Source organism: Camelus dromedarius, chromosome 14, assembly GCF_036321535.1.
Source record: "Camelus dromedarius isolate mCamDro1 chromosome 14, mCamDro1.pat, whole genome shotgun sequence".
Taxonomy (NCBI): domain Eukaryota; kingdom Metazoa; phylum Chordata; class Mammalia; order Artiodactyla; family Camelidae; genus Camelus; species Camelus dromedarius.
The window spans coordinates 54,840,074-54,864,998 of NC_087449.1; the positions used below are offsets into that span (position 1 = coordinate 54,840,074).

The 24,925-nt window shown below is 49.0% G+C and overlaps 1 long non-coding RNA gene across 1 annotated transcript; it reads left to right on the forward strand.

Moving 5' to 3' along the window:
- The first annotated feature begins 286 nt into the window (after nt 1-286).
- Nucleotides 287-7,382, forward strand: LOC135322836 (uncharacterized). Its single transcript, XR_010383738.1, has 3 exons — nt 287-438; nt 4,961-5,012; nt 7,219-7,382. It is a non-coding gene; the product is annotated as an uncharacterized LOC135322836 (long non-coding RNA).
- Nucleotides 7,383-24,925: the final 17,543 nt, after the last annotated feature.

Sequence of the window (24,925 nt, forward strand, 5' to 3'; positions counted from 1 at the left end):
GCACCCAAAGAGAAGTGGGAGCCTCCGTGGAAGCAGCCCTCAGGGGGTCCCAGAAAATAGTGCTGTGCTCCTACTCAGAAATTCAATCTCTTAAGGACCTTAGAGTCAATTTCATTCATGCACTGGGGGGACAATGCATGCAACTTGCAAATGCAGAAACTGAGCCCAGAGAGAGGGAGCATCTTGTTCAAGGTCATACAATGAGCTGGTGGGAGAGATCCACCCCGAGTGCGGGCTCCCTGACACCTCATTCTGTGCTCTTTCTCCGTTCCAGAATCCACTCCTCACAAATGACCTCGCACCTTGCCTTTGTGATAGTAATCTCTGCCAGTCCTGAACTGTTAATACAGACCAGACACTTCACCTTTCCTTCTCTCTGGTCCTCCAGATCACGCTATGAAGTGTTATCCACGGCAGCCATATGGTCTAGAAACAGAGGTAACAATATACACAGAATATATGGTTTACTGATAGTACATTACAAAACATGTCAAATAATAGTCAATACATCTAGACTTTATAGCCACCCTTTAAGTTATGCAATCCTCTTCCAGGTGAGAAAACTGAAATTCAGAGATATGAAAAGTCTGCTTCAGAGACTCACAGCTAGGAAGCAACAGATAGTGTTAGGATTAGTATCCAAGCATCTCTGACTCCAGAGTTGCAGTGTCTTGTCCCCACCTCCAGCTGCTGTCAGGTAGGAGAGGGACCTGCAAAGGGAGGCGAGGAGTGATGACAGGAAGCTCTGATTCCCTTTGATGAGGGAGGTGACAGTTATTGTAGTGGCTAGACATACAGTCCCTGAAGTCAGGCTGTGTGATTTGAATCCTGCTCTGCTACTTTTTAGCTCTGTGCCCTCAGGCAAGTCACTGGTCCTCTCTAGCCTCAGTTTCCTCCTCTGTATACTGGGGATGATAATCATGTGCTCACCTCACCAGGTCATTGGGAGGATTAAATTAGAAGAGTGTGAGGCACATGGCGAGCACAGTGGAAGTGTGTTGCCTCTTACTCGCTGGCATCTTATGTGACATTTGGCAGTGACTGCCTCGTCTACCAGCAGTATAACAATTGTGGGTTCTAGAGCTGGCCACCTGGGCTCTGCCACTTGCTAGCAGGGTGGTCTGGAGCTTAGAGGGAGATTTAAAGTGAGGCTCATGAAGTTTAAGCCTCAGGTCTCTCACTTGCATGGCCTTGTACCTCATTTTATATTCATAATTTTATATTATTTGTCTTAAAGGGATCCCCCAATATCATGTCAGCTCTGCTGACAGCCTGCAAGATGTGTATCTGCCCCTGTGTGTGCAATGCATTTGGCCTCTCTGTGTACCTCAATTTTCTCATCTGTTAAGTGGGGAGAGTATTATTGTGCTGAGTAAATGAATCAATATGTGTAGAATGCTTTAAAAGCACCCAGCACATAGTACATGCCCAATAACTGTCGGTCTCTTCAGTCAGTCTCCAGCTAGTGAATATCCTAAGTGCTAGGAAAGGCACTAAATGCTTTCCCCTGGTCATGTTATTTAATTATGTTTAATCTGCACAACAACCTCTCCCATTTTACAGGTGAGAAAACAAAGGCTCAGAGAGGTGACGTCACAGAGCTTGGAAGCCAAATGGGCCTGATTCGAGAGCTGTGCCCCTAACCACTGCCCCACTACCTCCCTATTTAGGATTGGCCCCTGTCCCTGCCCTCTGGCAGCTGAACTTAGAGGACCCAGGTCACCCCTCAGGCAGGCACTGTCTGCCAGGCTCTGATCACCCAAAGGTTGCCCACAAGGCCCTGCCGGGGAAGAGGCTCCCTCCCCCCAAGTCCAGCTGGGCCCCAGCTGGTCACACCTAGCACCCGCGTCCCGCCTGCCCCCTCAAGCTTCCTCTTGAGCCCCTGTCACCAGAGGCCCTGGCGCAGGTGGGGCGGGGGCCAACGGGTGACAATGACCGATTTAGAAAGTAAAGTTGCTTCTCAAACAAATAAGAAAGAAGAGGAAAGAAAGAAATGGCCTGCCCGCTTCCTGCCCCACTCTCTCTCCCAGCACCTGGGGCCCAGCTGCAGGGTTTTCACTGCTTGTTTGTTCATCCTGCCTCGAGGAGCCTCTTCTTAAAGCCCCAGGCCCCCTCCCCATGGGCGGCGGAGGGATGATTGTGGAACCAATAGAAATAAGCACCCTCCATGATTGTTGCATTGTCATTGTCTCAAGGATTGTTTTGGACAACAATACCAATAATCATAACAATCTGGGTTTCCTGCAGTTGGGAGGGGGGCGATTCCTAGCTTTGACTTGAGAGTGGCCATCCTGGCTCCATGATTTCTGAGGTGGGAGGGCCTGGCCTGAGCGTTCTTTCTCTCTGGACCTCAGTGTCCTTGTCTGCAAAGTGGGGATAGGGTCGTGGTGAGGGCTGGATGAAACCAGCCTGAGCTCAGGAAGCACAGTGTACGCCCCAGTGGGTGGCAGTGACTCGGTAGGTTGCTGTGAAAGCCAGGATCATGCAAGAACACAATTTTAGAAGCCTCTGCAGATGTGGTTGGAAAACTCAGTGGACCTGGAGGTAAAACAATCCTAAAGCCCTTAGAGTGTTCTGACTGATGTTTTAAGCGCTTTATGTAGAATAACTCATTTCATCCTTACCACAACCAAATGAACGAGGTACTGTCGTTCCTATTTTACAGGAAATTTCGGCACAAAAAAATGACTTGCTGGGGTCAACCCATCTGGTAGGTGCAGAGCCAGGATGAACCCAGCCTGTCTGAGTCCAGAATCAGTGCCCTTAGCTGCATACACTGCCTGGGGGCAGGTCTGGCTCTGTAGGGTCTACTTTGCTGTGTGACCATGGGTGAGTCCTTTGCATTCTCAGCCTCAGTTCTTGATCTGCAAAGTGAATAGCTCCTAATACCTGCCTGCAGGTATCACACAGTCCTGAGGGAGAGTTGTGGCCAGACTTAGTAACAATGGAGAGGAAGACAATGAGTGAATATACCAGGAGCTCAGGAAGCCACGGCTGTCAGTGCCATAATTATTACCGGTTTTAGAGTCACAAGCAAGAGCCAGCCTAGAGGATGCTGAGGGCCCTGCCCAGCTCTGAAAATCTAAATCCTGTGGTTGCAGCTGGGGAGTGAATGGCTCCAGGAGGCACCTGGTGAGAGGTGGCTCCACCCGTTGGGGCAAATAGGGCTAAAAAAATCCCTGAGGCTGCCACCGTGCAATCTGCCAGTCACTTGCCCCAATTAATGGCAAACTCTCTCACCCTGCTTCCCTGCCCCACCCCACCTCCCGTGAGCTCTGTGGCTCTGGATAAATCACTCAACCTCTCTGAGACAGGAAAAAGACACGGCCTTGCAGAGTTGTGGTGGAGTAGAGATAATGTAGATAAAGTGCTTAGCAGACTGCCTGACATGAAGTCATGAAGAGGTGATGAGAAGTGGAATTTTGAGGCCGACCTATGTTCCAGTCCTGGCCATGCCGTTTCCTGCTGTGTGACCTTGGGCAAGTTATGTGGACTCTCTGAGCCTGGAAAATGGATTAGCACAGCACCCAACACGCAGTAGTTGCTTAACTAACGATTGCGGTGGGCTGTGACTGTGTCTTGTACTATCTAAGGATGTCCAGAGGCCCTCAAAGATCGTGGGGGTGTAATGTTCTCTCTAGTGCTGGATTTCTCTGTCCCTCCAGAACTGTCCTTTTCCCATCTCCTTCTGTTCTGGGCCTGGTGGGTGACCTCTATGGGTGACATCGATGGCCTCCTTTGCCCTCTGGCTTCTGGTTGGGTGGGGCAGGAGGGCAGAGGCAGGTGGAGAGTGGGGACAGCCTATTTATGTCCCCAGCCCCTTCCTGTAGGGTTGCCAAGGTTACCTATATCCCTCACCCAGAGGCTACAGCTCCGGTCAGGTGGCCAGTACATACGTCTCTGGACCTGGGTCCAGGTAACCTCTCCCTCTCCACCCTTCAGGCCATAGGTGGTAACAGCTCCCCATTGTTGCCAGCCGGGGGATACAGCACCATCCCTCCTGTTTCCCTAAATCCTGCCCATGTCTTTGTTAATAGACCCTTGATTAAACTCTTCAAATTACTCAGTGTGCGTACACCATCTGTTTCCTGCCTGGGCTCTGATCATGGTTTTCGCGTGACGTGTACCCTGAGGTATTCATCTAGGACTCCAGGTGTGATAGAATAATAAAAACTCACACAGCTTGCTCATTGGGGTATTTATCCACTCAACTAATTTTTGCTGATTGTCTGCCGTGTCCTGGGCTCTGTGCAGGAAGCCAGGGACAGAGATGACCAAGACAGAATCCCTGACCTCAAGGAGCTCATGGGCTAGTCAGGGAGACAGGCACCTAAACAGACAACCACAATATTTGCTAAAAGCCGTAACAAAGGCATGTGCAAACCCTGTGGCAAGGCAGAAGGGAAACCATCACACTCCAGGAGAGACTGGGAAAGCCACATAGCGGAAGGACTTTTGAGCAGCATCTTAAAAATATTTTAACAGTATATTTTATGGAACTCAATATTTCAAAATATCATCAACATATAATATTATCAATTAAGATTGATAGAAAAGCTTTTGAGATTTTTCCATCTTTTTCTAAGTCTTCAAAATCCTGTGTGTATCTTTACACTCGTGGAGCATCCAGGTCAGCCTGGCCACGTTTCAGTGCTCTGTAGCCTTGTGCGGCCAGTACTGGGCAGCATCTCATTCAGTCCTCACAAGGGTTCTGGGATTGAAGTGGGGCTGTTTATCCCACTTTGCAGATGAGGCTGCAGGGACTCAGAGGAAGGTCTTGCCTGAGGTCAGTTACACCCTGATGGGGCAGGATTTGAACCTGTAGCTCCAAAGTTTGTCTCTACCTACTGCGCTGTTCTGTCTCTGGCTCTGGCAATGTTTCTGTCTCAGCTGATTCTACTGGACAGATTGGGGGAAGGTAATAACCCTCCAAAGTGGGTTCTGATCCCTTTTCTTCTAGGTTCCTGAGACAGATGGTGGGTAGGGTGGCAGAAGAGAACTGAGGACTTCTGGTAAGTTGTTAAATTCTCTTTTGCAGGGGCTGGGGGCTGTTGTTAACAGGTGGAAGGCAAGGGCTGCCCAGGATGGGGACAGTGAAAGTGGCAGCTAGACTAGGCACACCAGAAAGCGGCTGCGGGGCCTCTTGGCATCTTTGCCAACACCATAGTCAGCAATTCCTTCTGAGCCCCAACACTGGATTATCTAGAAACACCCACACCTGGAGCCTAGGGGGGTAGGTAGAGTTCACAGTAAATTCATCACCATTATTTTTGCACTGTTGCTTGGGAAATTATAATAGGGTGAGAAAGGAGACATTCTAATGGGCAGCTTACCCCAGATTCTCTTCGGAAGATTCTGACCCACCTTCACGCTTTGGAGGGGAAACCAGAGCTGTGGAAGAGTGGCTGGAAGCAAAGGGATTTCCCTGGTGCATCCAGGGTGTGTCTGGTGACTCCAGAGATGTGTGATGCTAAAAAATGATGATCGGTAGCTAAGTATTCCTGACCTATTTATTATTCACCAATTATCCATCCACCCATAGGATCATCCATCCAACCATCCATCCATGGCCCTGGATATTAACCATCCACCTATGGCCCTATATGCCCATCCATGCACCCATCTTCTAGTTCCTTCATTCCTTCACCCACCACCATTTATTCATTATTCCCCATCCGTGTCACCTACCCATCTGTCACCATCAGCTGTGCACCCAGTCCTGTGCTGAATGCCTGACATGCAACAGTGAGTGAGAGCCAGGTCTTCTTCCTTCAGGCACTTAGTCTAAGCAAGGGAGCAAGTGTGGTGATGGAGGGCTGTGGGATGTGCTGTGGGAGCTCCGTGGGGGAAATGCCCAACTGTGACCGAGAGTCAGGAAGGCTGCCCAAGAAGGAACACCCAAGCTGGTCTTGAAAGAGGAACAGGGGCTTGTGAAGCCAGAAGAAGGAAGCCGGGCTGATGAGATGGGCAGTGATGTGGGCTGGCCAGTGACACACAAGAACCTGCAACAGAAGCTGGTGGGAGGAAATGAAGGAGGACTGGCCTTGAGCCAAGGTTTCACCCCAGGCTCTAACGAGTAGCTTAAAAATGGTGACAGCTCCGAAGTCCACACCAGCCTTACCTGGCCTGGCCTTCTCTTAGCACAGCACAGGGTCTGGGATGCCCGACCCAGAAGAGGTAGAGCGCATCCAAGTTAATCCCCTTACTGTATTGGGGAAACTGAGGCCTAGAGAGGAGAAAGTCACATAGAGAGTGAGAGGGTCCCAAGCCCAGGTCTCCAACTCCAGGGCATTCTGGGGTTCTTTCCGCTAGAGTCCAGGCCCCAACTCCCTCACACTCAACAAGCACTGGAGTCTAAGCCATTGTGATCCCTCTGTGCCTGGCATGGTGTTGGGCACAGAGAAAGGGACCACTGGGCTCCTGTCCTCACAAATAATCAAATCGGTAGAACTCATTCACACTCTTTCCATTGTTGTATTTAATTTCCACAACAGTCCCAGAGGACTGGAATGACTCCTCCTTTTTATAGATGGGGAAAGGAGGCTCAGAGAGGGCAAGAGGCTTGCCCAGAATCACACAGCTCAAATGCAGCAGAGCAATCATCCTGACCCCCGATCCCGTACCTGATCCAAGACACCAGGCGACACCTCACACAGTCTTGAATGTTCTGGCTCCTGACTAACCCCCTGCCATTTTAGTGTATGTGCTGCCAAAGTGAGCACTAACCCCCCGCCATTAAAGTCAGGAGCTTTGGACAGGTAGGTTCAGACCAGACGCAGGTGAGGGGCTGGGAAGTGGGGGAAGGACCCTAGAGAGGAAACCTCGGAGATTGTTTTCACCTGTAACCTGCTTTGCCCCACCCAGTGATGGAAAATGTGTGTCAGAGGAAGCTGCCAGCTGGGGACGGGGTAGGTGTGCGTGGGTGACAGCACCACAGGGCGCAGGATGTGCCGGGGCTGGGGGGCAAGGTCAGGGGTGCTAAAGCAGGGTTAGGCTTCTGCCCCCTGCACTCTCCCTGCTGCCTTTTTCTCTCTGGTTCTCACTTTCTTTCTCATGCTTTCAAAACTAATGGTAAGACTTTCACTTCCAGAAGGATGGGCAGACTGTCCTATGAAAGCTGTCCCCAAGCTCTGCCTCCCAGATCTCCTTGGCTACTGCTAATTCTCTGCTTGATAGTTCATTCAACAAGCATTTATTGAGCACCTGCTGTATGCTCAGATGCAGGGGTGCAGAACGGCCTCTTCCCTAACCTAAGAAGTGCACGCTCCGGTGGAGACACAAACACAACAAAGATACCTGAGAGACACAATCCAGCAGGGGGCCAGGGCAGCGGTCCGGGAGGCTTCCTGGAGGACAGCATGTCAAGCAAAAGGGAGGCAATAACGACCATACTTTCATGTGCTTCCTGCAAGCTAAAGGGGTAAGCCTCTAGGGAATTTTCTACCTTTCCATCCTCAAACAAACCTATGAGAGAGGACCTGCTGGTAGTCCCATTTTATAGGTGGGAAAATTGAGGCATTGAAGTAAGAACTGATGATAGGTCTCACTGCTAGATGCTAGGAGATGGCAGAGCCAGGATTCAAAATCAGGAAGTCTGTTCTTAACTGCTCCATCAAGGAAAAGGAAGAGAGAACAGGTGTTGGGGGCAGAAGGGGAGATGTGGAGGGAGTAACAAGAGGAAAGGCCCAAAGAGGAGAAGGTGTGTTGGTGCTGAAAGGGGAGGGGAAGGTGCTGAGTGTTGAGGTTGGGGAGCAGCCAGGGCCCGGGCAGGAAGTCCGTCAAAGCACAGCCCTGGACACTGGGGAGCTATGGACAACTTTTGAGCAAGGGCATGACATGAACATGTCTGCTCTAGACATATACCCTCCTTTAAAGAGGTGATCAGGGCTGAAATGGACAAGAGTTAAGTGTGATTTATTTCAATGTTTTATTAGCTTCCTAGGGCCACTGTTAATACAGGCCACAAACCAGGTGGCTTAAGATAATAGAAATTTATTCTCTTAGTGTTCCACAGGTTAGAGGATTGAAATTAAGGTGGCGTCAGGGCCGTGTTGTCTGAGACTCTGGCAGATTCTCTCTAGCCTCTTCCCACCTTCTGGTGATGGCCATCAGTCCCTGGCATTCTACAGTTTTCAGCTGCGTCACTCCAGTCTTGGCCTCTGTCATCACGTGGCATTCTCCCTGTGTGTCTCTCTCCTCTTATAAAGATACTGCTTGTATTGGATTAAGGGCCAACACTATTCCTGCATGACCTCATCTTATATTTGCAACAACCTTATTCCCAAATAAGGTCACATTCTGAGATACTAGGGGTTAGGACTTTGACATATCTTTGGGGGGACACAATTCAACTTACAACAGGTGTCATTAAAGTTCTTGTCCTACAGATAAAGCCCAAATTTGAAAAACTCCTATGCTGATAGCATGTCCCAGTTTGAGATTCAGAAAATATGGCCTCAGCATATCTGCCCCCTGCACTAATACTTTGCCCTAGTGAGTACTAAATAAATGTTTGAGAAATAATTGGCTTGTGGTCCCCTAAGGCCCTCGGGTCTTTCCTTAACAAGTTAGAGAAATAGAATAGAAGTCCCCAGAGAACCAAGTCAAGCTGCCCTCTGTCCTGGATTCCTGGCGGGCAGCTGCTCCACTGATCTGAGAACCTCCTTCCGCTCCTGCCTGGGCATCAGCTTGGGGAATAGCCAGTCCTGAGAAGGATAGAGAGAAGTGGCCTGAGCCTCCCTCCCCCCTGGATTAAGCAGAACTCACTGTTCTCAGTCCTCTTGCTTGCTTCCCCATCCCAACAATTTCAGACTGCTCCATTCAGACAAGCATCCATGCTGTATCCCTGCCTCCTCAACTGGGTTCAGGCCTTTGTCTTAACCACTGGAACTACTGCCCCAGTCTTCCAACTGATTTTTCTGCCTCTGGCAGCCAATCAGGTCATCCTAAACAGGAATCTGATGACTTCTCTTACTGTCATAAAACCTTCAATGGCTCCCTATGGCTCTCAGAATGAAGTCCAGCTCCCTTATCCTGCCATTTCAGGCCTTGTACACAAGTTGGTACCGACGTGACTCTACAGCTTGTTTGTCACTATTTCCCTATAGGTGTTCTATCCTTCAGGCAGTGGAGGTTCCAGAAATTCCATTTGCAAGAGACCAGGGGTCGGGGTAGGGGAGCATCCTGGTTGGAAGGGGACACAGCATGGAGCTTGTCTTGAAGTCAACCTCACAAGCAGGGCCACCTGAACATGGCTGTGCTGTCCTCTTTTCTGCATCCACTCCTTGTCATATGCTGTTCCTTTTCCATGGAATGTTCTCTCCACATCCCCATTTTTCAACGCCTGACTCAAAGGATATCTTGACCTTTATCACATAACCAAAAAGTTATCTCCCTGCCTCAAATATAGACCATTTTGATGGAACTTCCTTCCAAAGCTTATTCCAGTGCACCTTGTGTTGACTGGAGGATGCACCTCCCTTCCCTTAGAGCCAGGTCCCAGCTCCAGGTCTGCAGCTGAATGGCAGGAGGAACAGGTAAGAAAAGTGATAGAACATTGACCTGGCTGCCAATACTGTTTGCTGCTTAGCCAGCGTCTTGCTTCATGACCTTGGGCAAGTCACTTTCCCTCTATGGGCCTCAGTTTCCTCTCTGTAGAGTAGGATGTGGGGAAAAGCATCCAAGCAGGAAGAAAACACAAGCTAAGATTCTCTCTCCACCACCTCCCCCCACCCCGGTCTGGCCAGACCTGGGTCCTTTATTTTTACATTAATTTGCATGCATTTGCATAAGTGCTATAAGAAGCACGGACAACATTTCATTCATAGAAAGAATTGAGACCATTGTCTAATTGATGTCCAGGGATGGAAAAGACTCACTGGCTCATGGTTTCATCCAAATCTTAGCAGTCAGAATCTTTAGCAATTAACCGTCCAACCCCTCTTTTTACAGATGAGTAACTGAGGCTCAGAAAGGGAAAGTGATGAGCCCAAGATCACACAGCAAGTGAGGAGCACCGGGCTCCCTCCCAGGCTTCCACTGTGTGCCAGGGGAGAGTACGAGGCACCTCAAATTTCTCACCATGCAGGGTGGGAGAAGGTGCAAGGGGGGGCTTGGTTTTCTTTTTAGGCCCTGCTCTGCACCCCAGAATAACAAAGCCTGCCGCCTTGGCAGCCTCCGCAACCACCACAGGAAACCACGTTGTAGTAGAAAGGCAGATGGGAGTGGAAAATCCTCGCAGAGAGGTTAGATCGTTGCTTTCACCTGTTCTAAAAATAACCTGGTTTATTAGAGATTGATAAATGACAAGATAACCCACAAGTTATTCCACTGAGGCTGTGGAGAGGAGAGACTGCGATTCTGTTTGAACAAAAGGGGAGCTGGGAGATGCTGCAGGGGGTTGATGTGCTGGCCGGACCCATGAACCTCAGAATTCAGCCAATATCAATATGGGGCTGGCTGCAGGGCAGGTACTGAGCTGGGTGGGAGGAACACCACAGGAGGGAGGGAGGCAGATGTGGATGCTGCCTTCAAGAGATCTAGTCAAATGAGGGTGATGGAGAGAGAGCACAAAAGTCAAGAAGCAAAATAATTGCAACTTGGGATAAGTGCTATGAGAAAAAAGAGCAGTGCTGAGATAAAGACGAACAGGGGAGACCAGGATGGGCAGGGAGGCTTCTGGAAGGAGGGAACATTTAAATGGAAACCTGGATCATGAGAAGGAGCCAGCCCAGCAAAGAATGGAGGGAAGGGCATCTCAGGAGAGAGAGCAGCATCCACAAAAGCCCTAAGGTGGGAAGGAGCTCGGTGGTTCCAGAAACTGGAAGACGAGTGCAGGGGTAAAGAGGGAAGGGCTGTAGACTTGCCAGAGGAGCTTGGAAGGGGGCAGGGCCAGACTTCTGCCAGCTTTGAGGACCTGCTTTGTTTATGGATTAAATTCCAGGTCAATGGGAAGCTCTTGGAGCAGAATTCAGCAATGGACTCATGGGGTGTGGTTTGCCTTTTAAGAAGCTTGCTCTTGCCTGTTGTGTGGGGTGGTGATGGAGGGAGCTAGGGGCAAGAAGTGGCAGGAAGGCAGCAGACATGGTATCCAGGTGGAAGTATAGGTGGCCTGGACTGAGATGGGAAGGGAACACAGAAAATTAGAGTCAAAATATGTTTTGAAAATAAACTTCCCAGAGGCTGCAGATGGATTCGATTGGGGGTGGGGTTGAGGGAAGAGACAAAGAGGGCAATGGAGGGGACACCCAGGTCTCTAGCCTGAGTGCCTGGTGGGTCACAATGTCATTTCCTGGTTGGGGAGGGATGTGCAGGTGGGAGGGGTGGGGTTGGGAATCCAGTTGGGGACGTGCTGGATTTGAGACATCTGCAGACTGCCAGGAGAGTCTGTGGAGGCCCTAGCGGGCTCGGGCCATCTGATGAAAGCAGGCAGTTGGTCCTTCCATCTTTGACCAGGTCTGAACGCTGAATGCCAGGGGACCAGGGGCCAGCTCTGGTTCGTTTTGTAGCTTCAGCACCTAGAAGGTACCTTGCACACAGTAGGTGCTCAAGTAGAAGTTGTGTATGAGTGGAGCAGGACCACTAGTTGAATGAACCGGCTCACAAACATGGTGAGTGCTTAATAAATATTTAAGGAATTCTTTGACTTCTCTTCTTTCACTCCGCCATCCAGTCAGTCAAAGATTCCCGCAGATTTGACTTTCTCAGTGTTTCTCAAACCAGTCCTAATTCAGACCCTCAGCATTTAACCATATTTATGGCAACCTTTGAGCACCTACTATGTGCCAGGCACTGTGCTAGGCCCTTTATGAGTGTATTATTCTCATTTAGCCTTCAAAACAACACAAAGGTGCAGGAAACTTTCCCCGATTTGACTTCCCGGGGCACTGCTACCCTACACCCCTGTGTGATCTCGCTGCTTTCAGTCTCCACCCTCCAATCCATCTTGCATACTTCAACCAGGATGGTTTGAGAAAAATCAAAGTTTGATGTGTCCTCCCCCACTTAAACCCTTTCTCATTGTCAACCAGATCATGACCCAACACATGCTTACAGAACCCTGAGTTCCAGCTCTGCCTCATCTCCCACTGTGCCTCGTCTGAATCTCCACTTGCCGTACCCTGGAGCATCAAATGCCATTTTTCACCTCCAAGCTGTTGCTCACATGGTGCGCTCCGCCAGGACCGCTCTTCCTGATGCTGGTTCATCCACACTCACCGTTTAAGACTCAGTTCTTCGTACCGTCTTTCACTCTGGTGCCAGCTGGATTGGGGCCCCCAGGCCACCTCATCTCCACTCTGTGTTGACTTTGTCAGCACCTATATATAATAAGAACTGTTTTCATATGATAATTTCTCTTCTAATGTGCTGGATTTATCCAACTCATCAGGTCTTGTGGTTTCTTAGTCATAATTGAACATGAAACGACTGGGCAGCTTTTCCTGGTAGTCCAGGGCAAGAGCAATAGTCAGAGATTCAGCTGTTCTCCAGGCCAGCTTTGGTGGGAACGAGTGGCCATGTCCAGAGAATATGTATGTGCCAGTAGAAAGGGGTCCTGGGGTCCTCATCCCTTACAAATCCAAAGCCCCAGTAGTTTATTCTCAACTAACACATTCCCATCCTGTTCCTCCCTCTCTCTTGGGGCTTGGGGGCTTCCTTGAGCTTTCTTGCTCCCACCGAGGCAGTGGGGACTGAACCCTCAAGTCCAGTTGAGGGTTCTCATTTCACTGGGCAGGAATCTTTGCCTAGATGGTTAGCGGGTGGGCCAGCCCTGCCAGCACAGTGTGGACCAGCCGGTGCTCAGTCCCAAAAGCAAGAGCCCACCACGGCTGCTCGGAGATGCACCTCCGCTGGCCACAGGGACCACGTGGCCTCTGCTCTCCCTGCACAGCCACAGCCCCAGCCCCTCGGGGTTCAGGGTCAGCTCCAACTTCATGCACATGGCCTTGGCGGGACTGATGGTCCCTGATGCTGTGCTGTCCTGGACAGACAGAACACAGCCACTGTGGAGAACAGATGCCCGACCAGCTGGTGACTCAACATTGCCTTCCTTTCCACCATGACTACTGCAGCTTGGCTCTGGGATGTTCTGGGCGAAATGCAGTCCCTTTAGTAATAACTTTTATTTATTGAGACTTACTATGTGACAGGTACTATACTAAGTGCTCTATACATATTAAAGAATTGAATCCTCACAACAGTCTTACAAGGTAGGTAATTATTATTCTCATTTTACAGATTTAGGAAACTGGCCCAGAGAGGTTAAGTGACTTGCATACAGCCACCCAGCCAGTAAGTGGCAGAGCCAAGCAGGCTGGCTCCAGAGCCCCACTCTTGACTGATTTGTTCAAATGCTTCAACCAACTGCAGGATGCCTGTGTCTCCTCGTCTCCCTCCCTTAGAACTGGGTCTTGTTGCTTCTTATCTTCAACTGGCACACAGTGGGTTTCAACCAAGCCTCCCTTAATAGGAGCCAGTTTGTAACCTTCCTACTTTGGATAGGAGAGCCCAAGGGGAGAAAATGCTTTTCATTTTATGGTGTTTGGCAACCATCGATCCTGCGTGATCACATCATTTTCACAACACTGCTGGAGGTGGATTATTAGACCCACCTGTCAAATGAGGACACTGAGGCCCAGAGAGGCTACAGAATTTGCCTAGGTCACCCAGCTAAGAGTTGGTGGAGATGGCACATAAACCCCAGTCTCCTGACTCCAAGCCCAGTGCTCATTCCACACATCAGAAATGGGGCTGGAGAAGACGTTGCTGAACCTAAACCTAGTCCAAGGGGCTTAGAGGCCCTGCTGAGTCAGGGGTCATTAATCACTCCCTCCCCTAGCATGGGGGAGACTTTGGGGACAGAAGCCTGCTTCCGGTCCCCTCAGCCCTCAGGGTATGTCACCTCTTCAGGGCAGGAAACTCTTCCTTGTCACAAAGCTCTGCCCTCCTTCCCCCTCTCCCCCTATCCCAGGCCACTCCCCTCCCTCTCTCCCTCGAGGGTCCTGGTAAAAGCATCCGCTTGTCAGTGTAAATCTGCAGGGTTCAGACCAGCAGCTGGAGATGGATGGGCAGGAAGCAGTAACAATGGATGAAAGGCCCTCTGTGCCCAGGTGGGTGGGGGAGGGAGAGGCAGGAAACAGAAGCCTCCCTCCTATGGAGGCCAGGAGCGGCTGGTTGGCCGGCGGGAGGCCTAGGATGCCAGAACCTGCAGGGTTTATTTGGATTCCCCAAGGATCCAAGCTGGGAGCCCTTCGCAAACATCAGAAGGGCTCATCTCCATGGGGTGCCAGGTCCAGGATGTGTGTGACAAGAATGTTGCTTTCGTGCATCACTGTTTGTCCCCTGGACCCAGCACAGAGCCAGCTACACAGTAGAAGCTTGTTTGCTGAGTGAAAAAATTAATCTGGCATTACTAGTAACTAAAGAGTTACAGTTTTATATTTATTTTCTTTTTTAAGGAAATGAAAAGATCCACGCTTATCTCTTCCTCTCTTCAGAGCTTTTGCACATGCTGTTCCTTCTGCCTAATGTGCTCTTCCCTCTGCTTTTTGGCAAGGTCCGTGTCTTCTCATCCTCTAGTTGCAGCCCAAAAAAGCTCTTCAATGAAGCTTCAGGACCAGCTTTGACCCCTCCAGTTAAGGTAACCCTTAATCCCTTGCTCCCATTAGCCCAGCACCCTGGCGATTTCCTTCACGGCACTTGTAATTAGAAATCTTCCCATTGAATATGTATCCTCATTTTTTAATTTCCTGTCTCTCCCACCAGAATGTAAGCTCCAAAAGGGCTTCTTGTTCACTGCTGTATCCCCAGGGCCAGGTACTTAGAAGATGCTCCAAAAATAGTTGGTAAATAGATAAAGAGATGAACAAATGAACCCCTGCAATAATGCCATTCGCACCTGATGCTTTGCAATCTGCTTCCTTGAAGAGAACAAAAGGGAGACTGGCTCTCGCACCACCGAGGATTGTGAAGCCCCAATCTCACAGTGAGTGGCTAGTTCCCAGGTCAAGAATTGTGATGGTTGCAAATTGCTTTAGGGCTTTGCTTCCCCCACAACAGTTGAGATTCATCAAAATCTGGTTGTGTACGGTGGGGGTGGAGGCTATACTTGGGATGCCCACCATCTGTCCAGCATGCTACTGTGGATACCGGGGTGGACGGGGATGGTTCCATCAAGCCCATCCATTTCAAAGGTGGAAAAACCAAGGCCTGGAAATGCCAAGACCACACACACACATCAGTCCAGAGCTTTGCCAGCACAGAGCTCAACAGAGCTGCAGATGCGTTGAGTCTTGAGATTTGTTCATTTGTTGAACAAATATTTATTGAGCACCAACTATGTGAATCATGTGTCTGGCACTGCGCTAGGAAATGGGGATCTGGCAATGACTGAAGACAATGGGACTCAAAAGAATTAAGTAAAAGGCCCAGCCCACCTTACACGGAACAACTTCAGTGACCTCCAAAGCAAGTCCTGCTTGGCCAGGTGTGAGAGCTGGATGCGGGACGGGGAAGAACTTCAGAGTCTCAGAAGGCAGAAAGAGAGAGGGAGAGCCGACCTGGGATAGGACAGGGAGAATCTGAAATGGAGAGAAGTGCTGACTATTACTAAGAAACCAGCTCAGCCAAGGGAGTGACCATCTTCTGCATCTGCTGTTGGCAGCCGGGGTTGGGTTGGTGCCCAAAAGGGCAATGCCTTCAAGTGGAGTAGTTTGTGCTGCCTCAACACTGGCAGATTCAGTCAAAAGAGAAAGCCATCTTCATGCTCAGGAGACTCACATTAAGCACCTGCTCTATGCCAGAACCTAGGCTGAGCCCCGGAGTTACCAAGTGGAAGGAGACATAGTCCCAGCCCTAGAAGTCCTCAGTACTAGTGGGGACACACAGACATGCAGATAGGCCATTCCAGGCCCGAGGTCCTGGCCACCCTGAGGCAGCACAGGTCAGAAAGGAAATCCACTCGCAGTGCCTTCCCCACTCCCCCTTCTGTCTACACCAGCAATATTCGGGACAATTAAGAAGTTCAGACAGACCTAGGACTGGTCTCAGCTCCACCTCTAGGTCTACACGTGACCAAAAGCAAGTCCGAACCTCAGTTCCCTCCTCTGTAAGATGGGGCTAATAATAGTACCTGCTTCTGGGGTGCTGTGAGACTGATGAAATCAGCTGCAAAGCTCTTGGTATACAGGTGCTTAAGGAAGGGCAAGCCAAAGGCAGGGTTTTCTTTTGGGAAGAGATTCTGTGCATTTAAATAGCCTCTGGCCTAAGGTCACAATTTCTACCATTAACAATCTCACAAGGTCCAGTCTTAGATGGGGTCAGTCAGTCATGCAACAAACACGTATGGAGAACTGGCTTTGTGCCAGGCCAAGCGCTTGCCCTGGGAGAGCAAACATGAATGAGAGCCAGCCCCTACCCAGGAGCTGCTCGCCATGCAGGGAGGAGGAGCAGATGTGGTAATACACTTGTAACAAAGTGTGATCCGTGTTATTATACAGTCAGAGGCTCAATACACAGTCTCTGAGGTGGCCTCCTTTACACCTCACAGTGGTCCTTTACAAGGTACACATAGTTATCCCCATTTCACTGATGAGCATGTTGCAGAAAAATGGGTTACAGCTCAGTTGTGACAGCAACCTGGATCCAGGTGAAAGACCAAGCAGCACTCCAAGTAGCCCTCGGAGAGTTGGAGAACTCAGGTTTATTACACCAACAAGCCCACATGAGTTAACACTTCAAGCTCCGGACCCCACCTGGCAGTTTATACAGGCCTTTTATAGGCTGCCAGTTTTACACTTTGCAACATCACATGTAAATAAAGTACAACAGAAGTTGACCAACCAGGAAAAAGCTTTGCAGAAATAGACCAATCAGGAGTGAGCTCCATGCAAATGAAGCACTGCAAATGGACCAATCAGAAGTGAGAGTAATAACCAATCAGGAGTGAAGTAAGTAACCAATCAGAAGTGAGCTGAGGGAACCAATAGAATTCTAGGTGTAAGTTAGCCGCTTTAGAGGCAAAAAGTGAGATACAACCAGACGGTGCTGGCAGGAGAGTAGTGGCCTTGCCTGGGGGTCCTGCCAGTCTATTTATGGGGCTTCCCGCCTCAAGCATACTGAGGCTTGGAGAGGCCAGTTCACCTGCCAGTGCCACATATACTCTGTCTCCAGAAACCGTGCTCTGTCTTCACAAGCACCCTGCACACAGCAAATCCCTGGTTCAGCTTTTTTCTCAGAAGAATGCCCCTAGGGCTCTTGGCAAGGCTGAGGGAGGGAGGCTGTGACAGCTTCAGGCCCCCAGAGCCACCATGTCCACTCAGCCTGGCTCTGATTCATCACCCACACCTGCTGCTGGAAATAGACCTGAGGCCAAGAGGAGGAGCTGGGGAGGGCGAGGAGGGCGAGGAGCGCCATTCCCGCTCTCCCTGCAGAGGAGACAGATTTCATCCAGTAGAGCCCACCTGAAATAGCCAGGCTTGGGAATGTTCCTGGGGGTTGGAGACCCCAGCCTGCCTGGGAGGTCGTCCCAGGAGCAGTGAGGATTATAATAGCAATAATGATGATGCCTCACTTCCCACAATCCCCAAGGCTACTAGTACTTGCCGTGTGCTGGGCACCGGCTGAAGTGCTTTGCATGTCTTAATATTCTCACTGAACTCTCACAGTTCCCAGGGAGGTTTTACCATGATTAAGTCCTTTTACAGAAGAGGAACTTAAGACTCAGAGAAGCAAAGTAACTTGCCTAAAACTACACAGCCCCTGTATTTGGCAATATGGACCCACCTTAAGCTCCTCAGCCAATCCCAGCTCAAATGGCTCATTCCAGGTCACAGGTGCCAGCTCTGTTGCCATCTGCCCGGCCTACATCACCTTCCCTCTTTGCCAAGCTAAGATCTCCTCTCTTGCCGCTCTGGGAAGTAGAAATTAAACCATAATCCTCCTTTCTTTTCTGTTTTTAGCCCAAGTCTGATCACGTTGCCTCCCTGTCTAAAACCTGCAGTAACTCTTCATTGCCCTTGAGATAAAGTGTATTCAAGGCCCTTTGTCAGGTGGGCCCTGCCCACTTCTCCAGCTTCACAGCTCATCGATCTTTGCTTGGGCAGGTCAGGACACCGCCCAGGGCTCTCTCTCCCAGTAGGCAACATAACACCCCTGAGCAGTAAGAGGGAATGAAGAAGCTGATGCACACAGAGTACCTGGGAGGGCACTTGGTGCATGGCTGGTGTTTAGTAAACCTTCCTGCCCCACTACGAGCTGGAGCCAGAGGCTGGGGCAGAGTTCTGAAAGGCTTCAGAGCAGCAGTAGTTGGAACTAGGAGAGTGGGGGTAGGGGGACCAGTGGGTGAGGCAAAACAACTGTCGATGAAAATGTAAAATGGTACAACCACTATGGAAAACAGAATGGTGAGTCTTTAAAAAATTAAAAATAAAACTGCCATATGATCCAGCAATTCCACTTCCGTGTATATACTCAGAAGAATTGAAAGCAGGGTCTCAAAGGGGTATTTGTACAACCATGTTCATAGTACTAGTATTCACACAGAAGCAACCCAAATGTCTGTCTGTGGATACATGGACAACAAAATGTGGTCTATCCATATAATGGAACATTATTTAGCTTCAAAAAGGAAGGAAATTCTGACACATTCTACAGCATGGAGGAACCTTGAGGACATTACACTAAATGAAATAAGCCAGTCACAAAAATACAAATTCTGTATGATTCCACTTACATGAGAAACATAGAGGGGTCGACTAAAATCATAAAGACAGAAAGAATGGTGGTTGCCAGGGGCTGGGGTGACAGGGGGAATGGGGAATAATTGTTCAATAGGTAGAGAGTTTCAGTTTTATAAGATGAAAAGAGTTATGGAGATGGATGGTGGTGAGAGTAGCACACTGTGAATATATTCAATGCCACTGCATTGACTTACAAATGATTAAGATGGCAAATTTTCTGTTTGTGTATTTTACTGCAATAAAAAAATTGGGGAGAAAAAAAGGCAAAGGAAACCAATTTCATAATGGAGTCTTTTTTACCTTCAACACAATCGAGAAGGTAAATATACCCACTCTATAGAAAGGAAAACTGAGGTCAGAAAAGATTCACCACAGTGTCAGGGGGAGAACTGGATCTGGGACCAGCTCTGTCAGGCTCCAAAGCCCATGCTCTTCCTTCGCCTGCACCCAGCACCTGGGGGTGGAGAGCACTGCCTCTGGAGAGGAGGTCCAGAGGTGAGGGTGGGGAGAATAGAGTTTGAATGGAGGCCTAAGGCAGGACTGGTTCTAGAACTTAAGGTGGGTGTGAGTGCAATGGGTGGAGGTGAATAGCTGGGATGAGGTCACCTGTGACAAGCAGAGGAGCCTGGACTTGATCCTTCCCCCTCCTCCCACTTCCCAGAAAAGGAAACTGAGGACCTGTTCCTGGCCTGGGCCCCCATAATGCAGTGGGCAGGCCACCAGCTGGAGGAGGACTGAGGGAAGAAGGGAGATGCAGGTTGGGCAGCAGCTGCCCCGTCTCCCCACCTGCCCACCGACACCCTCCCTTGCCCCAGGACCACACCCCCACCCCCAGGCTTGGACTGGTAGCCTGACTTACAGGTGGGAGTGACTCAAGCCCAGGGCCTGCTCTGGTGGCCCTGGCCCCTGGACCACAACAGAGCTCTGGGCCTCTCAGCTGTGATGTCAGGGCCCTTCCTTCCTCCCACATCTGCTTGAAAAGGTCACCTATTTTAAACACTTTCTCTCCCCACCCTGTCCCTCCCCCCAAAAGAGGATGAGTTTTTCTAACCTGTGTCAACAGCTCAGTTCAATATCCAAAGAGCCTTCTCCTCTGCTGCCCATCACCAGTGCCTCCACCAGAAAACCCCAGGCCTGGCCAACTCCCGCAGGTTGCAGGAAGCCACTCTAGTTGCTTTAAATTTAATAAATAATTCCTGAGCATCTGGTGCATGCCAAGCACTGTCTTGGGCCCCCAAAGAGTGATCCCTGACTTCTTGGAGTCTACATTTTAATGGAGGCAGACAGGCAAAAAATCAATAAATTGACAAATACAGGAGCAAGATCATTTCTAATGGTGACCAGCGCTCTAAACAAAATAAAACAGGCTGAGAAGATAGTGACTTGAGTGGTCAAGGAAGGCTTCTCTGAGGAGGTGACAAAGATTTGGGAAAGAGAGGGAACAGCAAGTGCAGAGGCATTGAGGTGGGAAAGGAAAGCTTTGTTAGAGCACAGGTTCTCCACGTGGGCCCCCAACCAGCAGCATCACCTGGGAACCAGTTAGAAATGTAAGTTCTCAAGACCCACCCCAGACCTACTGAAAACCTCTAAGGGTGGAACCTGGTAAGCAAGGTTTTTAACAAGTCCTCCAGGTGATCCAGTGCTCCTTAAATGTGGAAGGTCACTGAATTAGCACTCAGGAAGAGAGCCGTGTGCCTGGAGTGTGGTGACGGGGACAGGCATGGCCCCAGATCCTTATCCTCACTCTAGCCCATCCATTCACTGCCTTGCCTCTTCTTGGCCTCACGACCCTGGCCCCCTCAAGTCAAAGCTGAAAGCTCTTCCAAGCCTCCTCATGTCCCATCTAGGTGAAATTAAAACCTCTCAGCTGGGTTTATAAGGCCCCTTAAGATCTGTTCCCAACCACTTCTCCAGCCTCATCCCTCAGCTTTCTCCCTTTCAAATCTTATGCTCCTAAATACAGATGTTTCTCCACTCCTTCAAACATACTGTTGCCTTTCTCTAGAATACTACTTCTTCACCGGGCTAATTTTCAGCCATTCTTCAAAACACAACTCAGAATTCACCTCCTTCAGGAAGCCCTCCCTGATTGCCTTGTCAAAGTGAGGAACCGCATCTCTCTATTTCCACACCAACCAGTCCCCATGCTTCCCCATCACTGTGTTCATCACACAGGTTTGACATTATCTGGGGGAAGAAGAGTTGTTTGCATTTTCATTTCCAATTTTATTGAGATGTAACTGACATATAACATTTGTATTAGTTTAAGGTATACCACATAATGATTTGATGTATGTATATATTGTAAAATGATTGCCACAATAAGTTTGGTTAATATCCACCACCTCACATAGTCACAAATTTATTTTTTCTTGTGTGGAGAAATTTTAAGAGCTACTTCCTCTCTTAGCAGCTTTCAAATATACAACACATTACTGTTAACTTTAGTCACCATGCTATAGATGACATCCCCAAAACTTACTTCTCTTATAACTGGAAGTTTGTACCTTTTGACCACTTTCACCCAATTTCCCCCAACCCTGGGTTGTTTTTTAAATGAATTATTTTCTATTTAATTACACAGGAAATACATGAACATGCACTTCTTATAAAATTTTCAAACATACAGATATAGAAAAAGACTTCCTTCTCAGGGACACTAGTTTGCTGTCCATACATACATTTTTTGGCACATTGCACATATACATATAGATGTACAGAAGTTTAAGATTTATTTTGATTTTTTTTCACTTATAAATGGAATCATATGGGTAAGAATTTTTCCACAAATTGTTTTCTTAACAATGTCTTCCAGGTCATTTATGTCAGAACATGGAGAGCTAACTTACTATTTTTAACTACCATATAAAATTCTAAAATATAAATGTACTGTCATTTTTTTAGTCATTCCCTAAATGTATTTATCATATTTTAAATTTTCTGTATTTGAGATGCTTTCACATCCTAGGGCCTTGCAACCCTGGGAGGACTTCTCCCAGGGCTAGCCAATTCCTAGAGATAGTCAACAACTTGCCTGAGAACACACCTTTCATATACAGACCAACCAATTCAAAACCCATATCCCCAACCACCTCCTCAGTCTAACTGTCACACACCAAGTCAGTATTTCCCCTGCCCTAAATCCCCCCAGGGCCAGGTACTGGACACCCAGGAGCCACCCCCTATAGCTCAGAGCCTGCCGACATTATTCAAACTAGTAATCGTAAGCTTGTTCAAACTTGACGACCCTACCTCGCCCATTCTTTCCCAAGGAAACCATGATAAAGGTTCTGGGACACATTCTCCTCTCACTTCTGCGGCCTCCTGACCACACCCGGTGTTTCCCCATGTGGCCTTGTGTAGTGTGGTGTGTCCCCTCTTCTTTGGAATTGTAAGTCACAGTATTTCTTTCAATGGCATTGGTCTCACGCTGTTGTCACTCAGTCACCTCTATAAATTAACCCCAGGTACAATCAAAACACAGAACAATGGACATTTAGAGGTTTTCAGTTTGTCACTGTTACAGAAAAAGCTGCCATGATCATCTTTGTATATGCCTCTTTGTACATACGTGTATTTCTCTAGGTGGAGGAATTGCCAGGTGCTAATTACCTTATTACTCATTGATTTCCAAGGGCCATGCCCCTCTCAAGCCCAGCCCCTTCTCCCCTCACCTTGTCAATTTCACAGCTATTGAATCACAGGATGAATGAGACTCCTCCTCAGGGGTGGCCCCTGGAATGGTTTGGTAAGCTCCAAAGAAGCTCCGTGGTATAAAACATCTTCCCCCATCTACCCTGTCCTCTGAATTTCCTCCCATGTGAGTGGGACCATTATTTGGTCAAGAGAGATTTTCCCCTGGAAAGTAGAACACAGCCAGAAAGTCAGTGTGAGCTCGGTCAGAATCATGCCACACGGAAGGAACATGGGGAGTTTCCGGGTTAGTCAACACCTGGAGATTTGCGGGGAGTGGCACTCGGAGATGGCTTGGAAGCTCCGCACCCCTTCCCACATACTTTGCCCTACCCTTGTCTTCTATCTGGCTGTTCCTGAATTATATCCTTTTATAATAAACTGATAATTATTGATAATGTTGACCCTGCCCACTGGAAAGCAATGGGCTTCCCGGAGCTTCAGTGCTGGGACTCCCACCTCCACAGCCTACTTAGGGCTGCCCTATTCAGACACACCTGGTTTCCCAGCTCTGGGGACATTGGTCCACACTGTGGCTGTGCTTTGTATCTCTTTGGCTTTTAAGATATTTAAATATATCCCTATCGCCCATCTAACTCTAAAGACTTCATTAAAATAGCTTTTTCTTTAAGAAAAAAAGGAAAGAAGGAAGGAAGGAAGGAAGGAAGGAAGGAAGGAAGGAAGGAAGGAAGAAAATGGTTTTGCGGTCAGAAGACCTGGACAAGTCATTTTATCTCTCTGAGTCGTGGTTTCCTCACCTCCCAGAGTGACTGTCAGAATATATGTAATACGTAACAATAGTATAATAATGTACGTAAAGCCACTCATGCATAGATGTGCTAAAAACCAAAGCAAAGCAGGCTGTGTATGCTTTTTGCCCCTCCAGATTGACTCACCTTTCTCTACCTGGGGAAGTACCTGGGCTTCTCTGCTCTCTGGCTTCCACTTGGAATTGATCAATGGCAGCTCTGTAGAAAGACTGGTGTCTAAAGGAAGAGAGAGGAGTCAGGTATTTATCACCCTGGTTCCCTTTTCCCTGCTGGGCTGGGTTGACTGTGTTGATTTGTCTACCTGAGGCCACAGCTCCTTTCCTGCAGCTAGTTTCCCTACTCCCTCCCCTCCCCTCTTCTGGGCTGTTGCCAGTCCCTGGGTGCCCCTCCATCCTTTAACCCTCCAACCCCTGCAGAGATTAAGGCCCTTCATTAAACTCTCTCTCCAGCTGCCTCTTCCAGGGGGTGGCCTGTTTCCGGCTGGAAATTTGACTGATGCAAGGAGCCAGTCTCCCCATTTTTATCCAAGTTCTCACTCTACCTGTCCCTCACTCCAGCTGCAGAAAGAAGGTCCCTGTATCCCAAAAGATAGACCAGTCTCAGGGAAGTCTTCAGAGGTGTGGAGTGAGGCCCCAGTTGGGAGGAGTCCCTGCAGAGCTGCCTGCCCGGCTGAGCCCCACAGATAGCAGCCTTAGTTGAGGCCTTAATGCCTCAATCCTCCTTCTGAAGTTTGCAAGATCAAGGTCTTATCTGTCCAACCCCCTTCTACCAGCCCAGGTGTCCAGGCTCCGGGACCCTGACTCACACTAGGAAACCCTTCCAGGAACAACTGATATACCCTACATCAGCCTATTCATTGATCCTGAGAGAGAGAGAGAGGCTGAGCAGCAGGAATCCTGAGGTTAGCTGGTCAGGAGGTTTTCGTTCAGGAATCAGTAGGAATACTAATAACAGTGACCAGATACTTAGCACAGGCTATGTGTCTAGGCACTGAGCTAGAACTTTCATTCATTCATTCATTCATTCATTCAGCAAATGTTTATTAAGGGTATTGTTCTAAGCCATAAACACAACAGATGAGAACACTGCCCTCTTGGAGCCCTAGGAGATGAGCATCTGGACTAACCGTAGCCCTGGTTAGTCCTTGAATGAGGAAATTGAGGTCCAGAAACTTGCCAAAAACACTCATCTGCTAAGTGGCTGAGCCGGGACTTGAACCCAGGCTTCCCAGCAGGAACCATCCTCAGGAAACTACAGGAGGATAAGGGGCAGCTTGGGAAGAGCCAAACCCAACTCTTCAGAGAGAGAGGACCTGGGAGGAGGACGCCTCGAGCTTGGGAGAGGGGATGCGAGCCTCCCATCTGTATTCCAGATGCGTACTGTGACTAAAATGTAGGATCAAGGGCCCAGGGTGACACAGCCCAGGAAGGACGCTCCGTGAAATGATGCTCCTAGTTATTACTTCTTTGTAATTTCCTTCTTGACGTAAAATTTGTGAGTCACAGTCTCAGAACTTGTCTAGGTTTCACAATCCACACAAAAGTTTGCAGACACTGCTGTGTCTCCTGCCAGCACATTTTAGACAGTCATTTTCCCCCCCACCTCCCCCTCTTTGGGACATCAGGATTTATTTTGAGAGGTTGGTGGTGGGAGCAAGGCAGGAAAAGGTAAGCACAAGACATGGGCCTCTCAAAGGCATTCGTGCCAAGGGTCTGGTCAGAGTTC